Below are 14,349 nucleotides of genomic sequence, written 5' to 3' on the forward strand. Positions count from 1 at the left end.
AAGTTAATTTTATTTTTATTTTTATTAAATTAGTTAAATTATTTTAATTTTAATTCATTAATTTTGCATTGGGTTTATCAAAAATTGTCAACCCTAATCGTGTACTGGGTTCAGATCGTGTTGAAGTATACATATATATATATGTTAGAATATAAATTAAAAGATTAAATTCATTCCGTCCTATTAGTTTAAATTTTTGGGTATTAGTGGGAATTAGAGCATGTTTGGAATTATGTTTGATAAATAGAGTTTTTTTTTTACCCTTAAAAGCCTTTTTTTAATTTTTAATTTTTAATTTTTTTTTTAGCAAACAAGTACTTTTTATTCAAACGAACTTTTAGAGTGTTAATCGCATTTTTAAGCATTTCAAACGCTTAACCAAAAATGCCCTTAATATGATATCAAAGCATAAGTCATAAGTTTGAACCATGTCTCAGCTAACATTATATGTGTTGGGCATCACTTATTAAGAATGAGTTAGCTCACACTTATGGTGAATATTAGAATATAAATTAAATGATTAATTGATCAATTTTTATAAACTTAAGCTCTTAGGATAAGTGGTGATTTAACCGTATAAAACTATATAGATCAACCATGACGAGTGATTTAATAGTATAAGACTACCCATTTAATTAAGTCAGACCTCTCAATCCTAACTCGATAATTTCGTGTTGGATATCATGTAAAAAATTACCAACCATGCTCGATCAGAGTGCATGTGTTTCTGCTTGTTGCTTCGATTTTTCGAGCTGCTCATATAAAGTTGATAATATTAAAGTAACTGTATTTTTTTTTTTTTTTTTTTTTTTAAGAAAGAAAGAAACTGCATTCAGGTTAAATATAAATACTATGGATATCCATGCTAGATTGGTTCCAGCAAAAAAAGAAAATAAAAAAAAGATACACATAACATCAATATGTATAAGTTATATATTTTAGTTAGGATAGGTGTGTCTTACATCAATATCTTTAACATCTTTAAACTGAAAGTGTATACATAAAACATTTTATATTTCCAATTTCTCATATTTCTCTCTTATAATAATATAAATTTCAATTCTATTTGTCCAAAAAACAAATTGAAATTGTTAGAATATACTTTTAAGTGTATAACAATTATAAATATGAGTGATTAATATAACGTAATTAGAATCAAATCTAAAAGCTTAAAATTTTGAGTTATATACCTATACTAATCCTCAAATATATATATCTTAATATCAAAATAGAAATGCTATTAATTAGTATATTGTTACAATACTGCTATACAACTGATATGACGTGACAATGAAAATCAACGCTTATATATCAAAATCAACGTTCATTTTTTTTCAATCAGAACTAATGATAATCATCTTTTGAACAAAAATCTACCTTCATTAAAAACACTTTAGAAGACAGTGATGGAAGTAGTCATATTCAAGAAGAAATAGATATAAATTAAGATAATTGTACTCTCCCATGACCCATCTTCAATACATTCTAAATAATAACTACAATGACCAATGAACCATGCACCTTTTATATATGGTCTATATATATTTATTCTTTTTCAGAAACAGTTTGTACATATAATTTTATTTATTTTTTCAGCCGAATCATAGGGTTGTTTTCGTAACTTTAGTGGATCAAACTTTGAAGAATAGTCCCAAAAAGTGGAGACCAGTCCCCCTTTTACCTCCTAAGCTCCCCCAACGGGTAACGACTTTACCTGTCAAACTAATCATGTAAAATATATATATATATAATCATGTAAAAATTAAAAAAGTAAATAAAAATTAGAGGCTGCCACGTTGCATCAAACAGTTAGAGAATCTATCTTTCTCTAAGCACTTTTCATTAATCTGATCATAAAATAACATGTCTTCATCATAAGGTGGGGCTTAATGGCTATTGGAAGCAAGCCTACGAGATTGTCCTCTTGCGCATTTGCACATGGCAATTAGGTACAAGTCATGTGGGGACGAACGGAAACGCGACACGTGTTTATTTTAGGCGGAGAAAATCTATCAGGGTTTTGAGAAGTCATCTCACACACGCACATGCACGTGCCTTGACCGTGCGGCGAGGGCACATGCCTAGTAGGTAGGCTGCACGTGTCTTCTCGTTAGGAGAATAGGATAACAGTCCACACAAACGGCGATATCGTCAAGAGGAAGGAACAAAAAAAATGGTCGGCGTCAATCAATCGGACGGCTTGGATCTTCCACACCATTCATGCTTGTTTGACTGAGTATGCAGCGCAGGAGACACACAACATGGAGCAATATCCTACGTGGGACTGTGACTGTTAATTAATTTGTTTCAATTAGTAATCTTCAATTTGGTTTTTTAAACCGGGCTTACTGACAACATATATATATATATATATATATATATATATATATGTCTTCTATCAAACAGTGAATTATATATTTCATCGAAAAACAAATTAATTAAATATAATTATATGTGTTAAGATTCTTTCATTTTCATCCCTTGGTTAATTAATCGTGTTTACTATATAATTCACTATTCTGATACAGTATATATATATATATATATATATATATATGAAAATGAATGAGAAATGGAGATGAGGGGATTTGAGGGAGAAGTTGGTGTCAAATAGTTGGGGGAGAATAGGGAGGAGGAGGATGAAGTCAAATTGGTTGCTACATGCAACCTATTAGTGCGGGTCAGGCCAGAAGCATTGTTGTTGCACAGTGATGACCGATGAAAAGAACTGTACAGAAGGTTTGACCCCTTTTTATTTTATTTTTTTTCTTTCAAAATACCACTTTGAGATGGTGACTTCACCTATTTATTTAATGAGAAAATTATAGTTTACTCTTTAAAGTTGACAGCGTTTTTTAATTTGAATACTAAAATTTTAATTTTTGCAACACACCCTCCCCCCCCCCCCCACAAAGTTTCAATTTTTTTTTTTTTTTTTCAATTCGACCAATATTATTCTAAAATTTTCATATTGTCCATAATTTTTAATTTTTATAAAAAATAAAATAAATTTTGGGGGGGTGCAACAGTGGCCAAATGGCCAAAGGGGTGGCTGTGACCACCCCGAATTTTTTTTTTTTTATTTTTTATAAAAAATAAAAAATTAGGAGCAATATGGAAAATTTTGGATACAATTGGTCAAATTGCAAAAATTTAGAACTTTGGGGGGTAGATTGCAAAAATTGAAACTTTGGTGTTCGAATTGAAAAACGCTGTCAACTTTGGGGGGGAAGTAAACTATAATTTTCCCTTATTTAAAATTTAAACATAAATGAACATGTTAAACTAACGAGGCCTAGTACGAGAAGTATTTAATTTAAATTGAGTTAATTGATGGAGTCAAAGTTCGATTTCAAGACCTTTAATTAGCTCTGATATCATGTTAAACTACCAATTATTTCAAAAGTTTAAATTGATAGGAAAATGTAAATTTAATCTCACTTAATCATTACTTTAGCAGAACATATTAAGGAGGAGTAAAATTGTCCAAAAAAAAAAAAGTGAGATAACAATTTCACTCATATTTTTTAAAAAACTACTCTCTTTTTAGTTTAAATGAACTGAAAATGATATTATTCCATTCTTAACAAAGAACATGAACAAGAAGAAAAGCTCATGCTTTTACAACTCTCTCTCAAGATATCCACACCTCTCTGCCCCTTCTACGAATAATCATGTTCCAAGGAAAAGCCCATAGTAAAGCTGACAACGACAAGAAGATATATTACAACGCAAGTGCTCGAGATTTGGCGCATCACCACCAAAATTTTCAAGGAGACCTTGTGAAAGGGCAAGTTTGAAATCACAGAATAAATGGATATATATATATTTTAAAAAATACCCATCTATTGGGGGCGGATACGGTCAATCCCTACATGAACAGACAAGGAGTTCCTAAAATCACCCTCTTGTTGGGGGCCGAGGTAGGGTTGAAATACGATTGTAAAGGTCAGTGCTCGGCCCTACATGTAATGATGAATTTTTTTTTTTAATTTTTAATTTTTTTTATTGAGGGAAAAAAATAGGTAAAAGCGGATGAAGATGATTGTGATCAGAGTTACAAACGCATTTTTTATTAATAAATAAAAAATAAAAAATAGAGAACGTTTCGAAGCTTTAACCCTCAAGCCACTTAATAGTTTTGCCCCCTGACCACCACGACATGAGTGTAGCAGAATTCAAACCCAATCGATTGCTAATTAAAACTGCTAGAAACAATCCAATTGCTAGGTGAAGATGCCAATTATCTATTCTAAGCATCTAAGTAGCTAGATAACATCATTGATGATCATAGGATACTTTAATCAAATTTATCACACAACCAATCCATTACCCTTTTTTTTTTTGCTAAAAAGTAAGCATCCATTTTCAATAGACATTTGACCAAAATTGTAAAAGACGGTTGGTTTGGTCGGACTTAACTGTTGGATTCTATCAATGCCCGAGAGATCTTTATTAAAGCACCCCCCAAAGTTTGAACAGAAACAGGAACAGGAACAGGGTTTCCAACACTAATGCTCTCTTTTGTTGTTCAAAGACAACCCTATCGATCTCATCATCATCTACCTTAATGCTTTACGGTGGAGTTTGGTGTAGGAGTAGGTGTGTGGCGGCAGGGAGAGAAAAATGAACTACTTATAATTAGCTTTGGTCTTGTCTCCTTCTTTTGAGATATGACTTCTTGAGAGCCTTCGTTTTTTGCATGCCTTTAACATGATTGGTCCCCCCGATAGGATAGATATAAATCCCAATAATTTTCTGTTTTAATGGTTGTAAACCTAATTCATCTTTTAAAACTGATTTTATAAGAGAGAGTTGTATATTCTTTATAAACATGCCTAAAGTCTTGTTCATAAGCAATGTGAGATTATTTCTCAACACTCTCTCTCACGTGTAGATCAGTATTTTTTCTGGTCCTTATTACAGGGTAAGTAATGTAGGCTCCATTCGTCCTATTATAGTCTCTGATATCATGAAAAAATTTGTAGGTCTAACTCATTTCATAAAATCGGTTCTATAAGAAATAGTTGTCGATTTTTTATAAACATGTCCAAAGTCTTATCTGTACGAAATATGAGATTATTCCTCGACAAATAATTCAAGTTAGTAAAGGAGACAAACTTTTTCAAACAAATAAATTATTTCGGGCAATTTCTCTATGGGTGAAAGAGACCTAGAAGAACTAAAAATTGGGAGAGAAAAGTTACCAGAATTTTAAGAGGCAGGAGTTTGTAGGCAGTAAATGTCAAACAACATCCCTCTCAACGAAATCATTGGTGCTGTTAAGAATGATGTAAGTGGGTGGCTGCTTGGTTAAAGCAAAGTTGCCTGAGAATATTCTGGAGCTTTTACCATGAGCGTGGACCTCTTACCATAATTAAGAAAACGAGTGATGAGAGATCATATTAGGGCGTTAATTTTGTACACTTGTAAATTCGATACAAACTTAGTGATTATAATTAAAGAGTATGACATATTTAATTAAAAAGATTGAATTAGAGTTGACCTATATATAATGAAACCTGCTATATATCCTCCCCCGATTCTTCTCTCATCCTTCCCATTTGTAAAATTGCTATTAAATTTGTGGGTCCTTATGTGGGTTCCACACATGGACCCACTGATCTAATGGTGAGTTTGTGTTAAATCACCGGTTATCCCAAAATTTTAAATTGATAGAAATTAGGAAGAGATAAATTTAGGGGGCCTGTTTGGGATTACATTAGAGAGCTTAAAAAATGCTTTTAGTACCTAAAAAGCCGTGCCAAATGAAAATTGGCATGTTTGGTAAAAAAAAAATTTAAAAGTATTATTATTTTTTAAAAAAACTTTTTAACTCTAAAAATTGCCAAAACAAAAAAGTGTTTTTTTTTTTTTTTTTTTAAACTTAAAAGCTCTATTTCTCAAACACAATCCCAAACAATCTCTTAATCACTTAATAATTACTTTAACACTCCCTTCACGTATGTGCTCATACTCTCTCTTAATACGTGAGGCACAGTCTCGAAGAGGTAGTTCAATCGACTGGGACCACACTTAATGAAGTGGAGATCACTAGTTCGAATCCCCCTCCCCTCTTGTGCAGACATGTCAAAAAAAAAAAAAAAAAATAGGTGAGGCACAACACATAAAATATTTAATTGAAATGAGAGGTAAATAATAGAGTCAATGTTCGAACTCAGTATCTTTGGTTATAGAGAGGAAGGGAGAAAGGACCAAAAAAGAAGATCAATTATTTTTTATATATAATCTTATACTCATATCTCGATATGATCTAATATGAATTGTCACCCTTACATTATACATGAGAACCAAGTTTGTATAGGAGCAACATGGCTAGTGGAGGAATATTTTAAAATGGGTGGGAAAATGTGAGCAAAGACTAGAAGAACATCCATGTCAAGGAAATTAAGATGGTGCCCGTCAAAACGGGAAGGAAAGAAAAAATGTCAAGAATAAGAAACTCCAAACCTTTTCCCACCTTTCGTTATGAACATTTGATTGTCATTATTACATTCAAAGGAAAAATAAAAATTATAAAATTTTTAATTAAAAAAAAAAAAAAAGTTTAAAAAACAGACAACAAAGAACTCATCACCTCAATTGGTTATGGTAATTAAGGATCGTTAGATTTGTCATCATGTTTTTGAAAAGGTTGAGATCTGAGTTTGACTTATGATACACAAGAAATCATGAGGCTTGGAATTATGGTATTCTATAATTTGGGTAAGGGAAAAAAAAAATTAAGAAAAGTCCAATACAAACAATTAAGAAAAATCCGATACAATTAATCAAGTGGAATATTCTAAAAGATTTCACGTCAGCTTGGTGCTCTCCGGTAGCGGTCAATACGCTAAATCAACGTGACGTGACGTGACTCTCAACACTTACAATGAATTGAGGCCGACTCCAAAAAAATTATAAATAAATAAATAAATAAAAAGAAAGAGGTTCTCAAATGCGGGCGAAAATTAACTACTTAACAAATTAAATGACGTGTTCTTAAAGGACGTAAGAACTAAGAAGCACATGTTATTAAATTAACGTGTGTTTCTTTTATATATATATATATATATATATATATATATATATATGTGTGTTATTGGACACATGTCATTTTATTAAATTCATTTGTATAAATAGAATAACTTCAATTAGGTCCTAGTGTAAATTGAGCGTTTTGCACTCTCTAATAAAAAGCAAATATCTCAACTTGAAAGATCAAAAAATAATATAATATTTAACACATAATAATTTCTCATCTCTGGACAAAATACATCATTGATAAAACCACTAGATTTACCGTCTTTGTTGGTTTTGGAAACTCCGGTATTGAGGTCTCGGAGTGGTGAGCGCTAGGTTAAAAAAATTCATGAGATTGAATTGAATTAAAGATACGACGTTTTTATTTCTATTGTATTTATTGTTTGTACCTGATGTGTCAATTGAAGGCGGTAGAAATGAGTTTTACACCACATTCGAATAGAATGGACTCTCATGAATAAATTAGCTACAAACCAGTCCAATCAACACAGTACAATCTCTCATGGGTCATGTTTACCATTGCTCACTTCTTCCCATCATCCTTTGAGCCCAATGAGCTACCACATCAGCAAAACAATAATCTTTTGTCTTTATATATATAAAAAAAGAAATGTTAGGGGTTAATAAGTTTTTCATATTTACCTCATATTTTTTTACAAATTCAATAGATTAATGGTAAATCTCACATAAGTTAATGATAGCCCACACGCATTTAATGGTTGATCTATTGAATTTGTAGGAGAATATGGGCCAAATATAAAGAACTTATTGGTCCCCAAGAGATAGATCAATCGGTTGGGACCACACTTAATGAAGTAGAGGTCACTAGTTCAAATCTCCCTCTCCCCTCTTGTGCAGACATATCAAAAAATAAAAAATAAATAAATAAATAAAGAACTTATTGACCCATAGCATTTTTTTATAAAAAAAAGGATAAAATATTTTTTGAGTCATTATGTGATTATTTTCTCTTCTTTTTTTTTTTTCTTAACCATCATTATCTTCATTAAAATCTTCAATATACAGAGCTTTTTAATTTTCCTTATTTTTTTGCTTATCTTGCTCATGATCCTTTATTTCTAGAGTTGAGCCAAACTCAAATGGTCGATGGGTCGATTTAGCATTCAGAACTAAAAGAATGAAGAGTCCCATACACAGAGACGAGATTCGTGGAGGAGATGTTGGGCCTCGCCCACACCACCTGGCCCGACACTTGTTAGGCTATACCTTTCACTCAAAACAGGCCCATCTAAATATAGAAAAGCCCCCTAAGCCCAGTGATTTTTGCTCAGCTTATGTGATTAAAATGTCTGGATTAAGCCCTGATCAATTTCGGTCCGTGAGCGCCGGCCTATTTCATAGTGCCCATTTAAATATAGGCCTTGCCATATCAACCTAGTGAAATGGTAAGCTAAATAGTATTTCTCTTTTTAAAATAAGATGAAACTTCACGCGTTTTGAAAAGACCCTTCTAAATTTTAAAAATTCTCAATTTAATCTTCTGAACTTTTAATTTGATTCAATTGGCCCCCCTCCATCATATTCAACTGTTAACCCTAATAGAAATGATTGAAAATACTAAATTACCCTTTGATTTTTTTTTTTAAAAAAAATTGAAATTAAAGGTAAATTTGAAATTTTATAAAAAAGCCAGGGGTATAAAATGTTATTTTATCACTTTTAACGTTTTAAATTTGACGGAGGGGGTACATTGCATCAAATTGAAAGTTTAGGGGGTGAAATTGAGAGTTTTTAAAATTTAGGGGGGTCTTATCTAAATGCATAGTAGTTCAATGGTCTTAAGTAAAGTTTTCCCTTAAAATAACAATTTTAAAACGCGATTTTCAAAAACATAGCTAAGCGTTTGGTAATCACAGTTTGTCCTTTAAAATCATTTATTTATTAAAATGCATCATATTACCATAGATTTGAAAATGTAAATTTTTTTCATGTATTCAAATGCATTTTTTTTTTAAAAAAAAAAAAAGTACGCTCAAACGAAACACTTTTCGTAATTTTGTTTAGAGATATACTTTTGACTTACAAAATCGCAAGGCCAAACTAATTTTAAGTGTAGCTAATAATACCCTTTCCAATTGTCATAATAAGATGAGTCTTGATACATAATAAGCGAATATCATAATAAGTAAAATCATGGTAGAGATTGAGATACACAACGCTACCTCCATTATGTACTCTAATATTATCATTTATTAATTAAGAAAGAAAAAAAGCAACATGTGTCAAACTTGTCGAGCCACGATGGCAACATTTGAGATTATAGAGCATGAGACTTGTAACCAAATGCAAAACATTTAGCTCCAAATTTAATAAAACCAACCATCTTTGTTCTAGATTTTTTTTTTTTTTTTTTTTTTTTTTGACATGTCCACACAAGGGAAGGGGGAGGGGGGATTCGAACTAGTGACCTCCGCTTCATGAGCCGCGGTTCACAGCCGATTGGGCTACCCCTTGGGGACTTTGTTCTAAATTTTTAATGAGGCTGTTATTTGGCGTTAGAATATTAATTAAATTATTAAAGTCAATCACTTTTTATTGGATTAAGTTCTTAGTATAAGTAGTAATATAACATAGTATTATAGTAGAGGCATTGAATCCGAATTAGGTCTCTACAATTTATTCCATTTTTGTTAAAGAAGCTTACATTGACGAGTAATATTAGAAGTCCCTCTTCTGTCCCTTCAAGATTAATGTGGCTCTTAAAATCATCATTGGACTTGTAATTTATCATTATTAAATTTTGATTTAATGATAATTTTAAAAGCCACCTCATTTTTTGAGGGACACAAGAGGGACTTTTAGAATTACTCCACATTGACACATACATTTGAGTATGTTAGAATTAGGAGTGAAAATGCGGTTACGGTTAGCAATTATTGGCTAAAACCGCTAACTGTAACCACCTCGGTGGTTAACCGACGGTTAGCCGTTAATAGCCCTAATAATTTCTAACCGCTTTTTAAAGAAAATTAAAAAAAAAAAACAAAACGATGTTGTTTTTATGGTAATATGATAATACCCTACTACATACGACATCATATATATATATATATATATATATATATATATATATATATATATATATATATAACACAAAAATGACGTTGTTTCATGTATTTTTATATATATAAATATAATATACATAAAGGTGGTTAGCGGTTAGCAATTACTAGTTTTTTCAAAACCTAAAATCGTTAGCTGTAACCGCTTAGGTGATTATTGATTTTTCTTAACCGCCTTCAAAATGATTAGCGGTTAGCAGTTGGTGCGATTAGCGGTAACCGCCAGCCTTTTCACCTCTAATTAGAATATGCATTTGATAATTTCCTTACTGATAAAGATATAAATCTTTTTTTTTGTGGTAAATAAGGATTCAATTATATTTAAAATTATTCAAATCATTTATAAAGTTCTATAAATAAAATAACGAACATATATGTCTAAGACAAATATCCTTTTATCTCTCATTTCATCATGAAACCTTGAAAGTTGAAACTATTCCATGTAAGAGATATGAGTTTTAGAGGATGAAAAGTATCAATTAAAAGTTTAATTTTGTTTTGTCACTACTTTTTATTTTATTTTATTTTTTTCTATTATGTTTTGTCACCACTTACCGTCATAGAACATATGATGATGATAGATATCCCATATCCCATATGATTGGAAGTAGGCTTTAGGGTTGACAGATCAAAGACCACAGCATTCTATGCTTTGCAATCTTTTACTTATTTTCAGTTTTACCTATCTGTTGATCAATGCCTAAATTTTTACAATTGTTTTTTTTTTTTTTTTCCCTTATAAAAATGAGAGGTATTTTGGAAAATTTGACAACCCTTTGTCGGGATTTAATGAAAAATCTTAAATTGAAAAAAATAAAATTGAAATATTGATACACTAAATCAATACTTTAAAAAATTTTAGGGTATGATTACAAAAGTGATAAAAGATCAGATGTGGTAAGTGAAGCTTCTCCAAGAATTTAATACAAATTGCCTGCTTTCAAATATAAAATGAATTTTGAATTTGGGTTGTCAACAGTTTGGATGCTGATCTGATCACAATTCTTTTTTCCAAGATCCAAATAATGGATGTATTATATATGTACAGAAAAGAGGAAAACTTGATTAATTAGAAGAATTTGATGGACACTTCAAGCTGTCAATAATATTAATTATCGGTTTAAAATTTTAATATAAGTAGTGATTTAACATGGTATAAATGTCTTGAATTCGAATAATTTCTTTACAATTTATCCGATTTCAATAAAATATTATGCGTTTTTTAATTTCAGTTAAATATGCCCCGACTTAAATTTGAGTATTCCATTTAAGAGCTCTGAGTTTTAGAGTGCCTTTAACATTGTAATTTCATGAATAAAAAGTGCGATTCTTAAACTAATTCCCAAAAAATAAATTTTTTGGAATTGAATTTTAAAATATTGCGATTTGATAACGTAAAAAAAAAAAAAAAAAAAAAAAATTGCATTTTCAACTTAATCGCAGGCAATGAGATGTTTTTTTAAAAACGCGCAATTTTAAAGGATAAACTAAGATTTTAAAAGTCAAACTACAATTTTACCAAACGCTTAACTACATTTTTAAAATTCACGTTTTTTTAAATTTTGTTTTGTCACCAATTACAATCAAGGACATGTGATGAATAGGTTGTCAACAGGTTGGGATCCTTATGTTGTTGTTATTTTTTTTATTTTTTATTTTTTGTAAGTGTTGGGATCCTGATCTGATCAATAATCTTTTTTTCCCGAGATCCAAACAATGACTGCATGTGCATAAAAGAGAGAGAGAGAGAGAGAGAGAGAGATAAAGACAAGGAAAAGTTGATTAGAAGAATTTGATGGAAAATGCAAGCCGTCAATAATATAATAAGAAGAAGATAAGCTTGAAAATAAGAGAAAGGGTAAGGAAGAGAGAGTTGTGAGTCATTGTTTATTGAAGGGTCGGAGCTCTTGATCCTAAATATTCTCGGACAAGATAAATACAACTACTAATATAATCATGATTATCTTAATCATGGGATTCATGTCACGACGTGTTTATTATATACTCCCTTCGAATGGAAAATGCTCATACATCTCATGTTGTCGGTTTGATCATGGCATATACATGATACATCTATATATATATATATATATATATATATATATGCTTTGGGATTCAAATGGAAAAACCAAGTCCACCATCTCCCACAATACCTACTTAATTTTCAATTACTTCTAACAACTCATTTGAGCTTTTTAATCAAATTAATAAATAGAGCTTACAGTGATGTTTTTGCAGAAAAATAAATATTATTAGAACATGACGTTGTCGGATAAACACTGTAGCTAGAGCTGTAAACTACAGGCCTATGTGACGTCTTTTTCTTTTTATTTTATGTTGTTTTCTTCTTAATTTTTTGTTTTTTATTAAAAAAAATTGAAGTTATAGTTTCGAATTTTTTTTCTTTCTTTCTTTTTGATGGTTCTTACTTCATGTAATAAGAATAGCACTCTTTTACATAATTTACCAAAGATTGAACTACGTTTTTAAAAATTACCTAAATTGCGATTTAGGTAATTCAATACATTTCTTTTGATATATATATATATATATAGGGCCCAAGTTTTATTTCTCTAGATTCTTTTCAAATTAATTCAATGGGAAAATATCACGTGATAGCATTTTAATCCCCAAAAGCTATTGTCATATGGATTTCACGTACTATATATGATCTAATTGTCATCCAAGTATGTCACATACATTTCAATTCCCACAAAATTTCCAAGGACATACATGATATATGTCACAAGGAAAAAATTAATCATCCCTTTTGGAGTGGAAGTAAACTACTACATGCCCATTTGCTCACTTCACTACACGGCAATAATTATACAGTCACAAACATGCCACGTGGCACGCATTTAATTAAGCGACCATCCAGAAAGAGGCTTCCATTAAAAAAGGTGTACATATATCCCAATATACGTACGCACACATTTCCCCTTCTCCACACATACCCCTATTCACTCATTTTGTCTTCTATTCAGTTTGTCTCTCAATAACGGGCAGTTTTCAGTAAGAGTAATGCTAAAGATCATCTTTTTATCATTTTTTTTAATCCTCCTAAAGCAGATGTGCCTTTTAAAATCACGATTAGATGAATTATACTTGAATTTTAATCCAATGGTGATTTTGAAAGCCACATCAGCTTTATGAGAATACGAAGAGGTCCATAGCATTACTCTTTCAGTAATCTTTTTTTCTTTTTCTTTTTTTAATATATATATTATAACCAATCAAAAATTTTCTTCATACACCTTTTAGTAATTGAATGATTTTACGTAAAAAAATAAATAAATAAATAATATTTGGATGATGTTTGCGATCCCTCCTTATATATATATATATATGAATCTATTGGAACCCAAAGGTAGGACTCTGCATTATGCATGTGAAGGAACAGTAGACAATAACGTGACCTGATCAATTGACTATAATTTGTTAATTCTCTTCTTTTGGGTTGTCTACACTCTACCGAGAACAATTTGTCTCTCGGCAAAGCATTTAGTGAGCTCGTGTCAAACCTAGTTAATTTACGGTTTAAATTTTGTTTTATTGTATTAATAGTTTATCTAGTGTTATGTCATTTAAAATTTTAAAAGACGTGAAAACATCTTAACTATGTGGTAACATATACAACATTAGATCTGTAAAATCTAATCTTAACTATGACTACTTTATCTGAGCATTACCATATTAGTAAGACCAATTAAACCATAGTTTGACTTAGGCCCATTAAGACATCAATGGATTCTCGAAGCGGCTAATACTAATTAAGCTTGTGTGAGTGATTTTTCATTGCGGAGATTTAAACTCACGCTCTATTACATACTTGAACCTCATGAGAATTTTCTTAAAACCACTAAACCATCGCCTCTGATGGTTGAGATTTTGAGACTTGGAATGTTCAATAAAGCTTTATCAGCGAAACATTGTTGGAGATTGCTTCATAACCCAAACTCATTGGTTACCAGAATAATTAAAGAACAACAATATCCAATTATTGGAAGAGCATATGGTCAAATGGGAATTTACTGTCTAAAATGGATAATAGGGAATGGTGTCTCAATCAAAATTTGGAAAGATAAATGGTTACCAACTCCCACTTTCCTTGCAGTTCAATCACCTAGAAAGATCTTCGTAAAGATGTAACACTAGTGGAGATCATTGACAAAGACATAAGGTGGTGGAATATGTTATTGATTCACAAAGTGTTCAAATA

This window comes from Corylus avellana, chromosome 8, assembly GCF_965113065.1.
Source record: "Corylus avellana chromosome 8, dhCorAvel1.hap1.2, whole genome shotgun sequence".
NCBI lineage: Eukaryota > Viridiplantae > Streptophyta > Magnoliopsida > Fagales > Betulaceae > Corylus > Corylus avellana.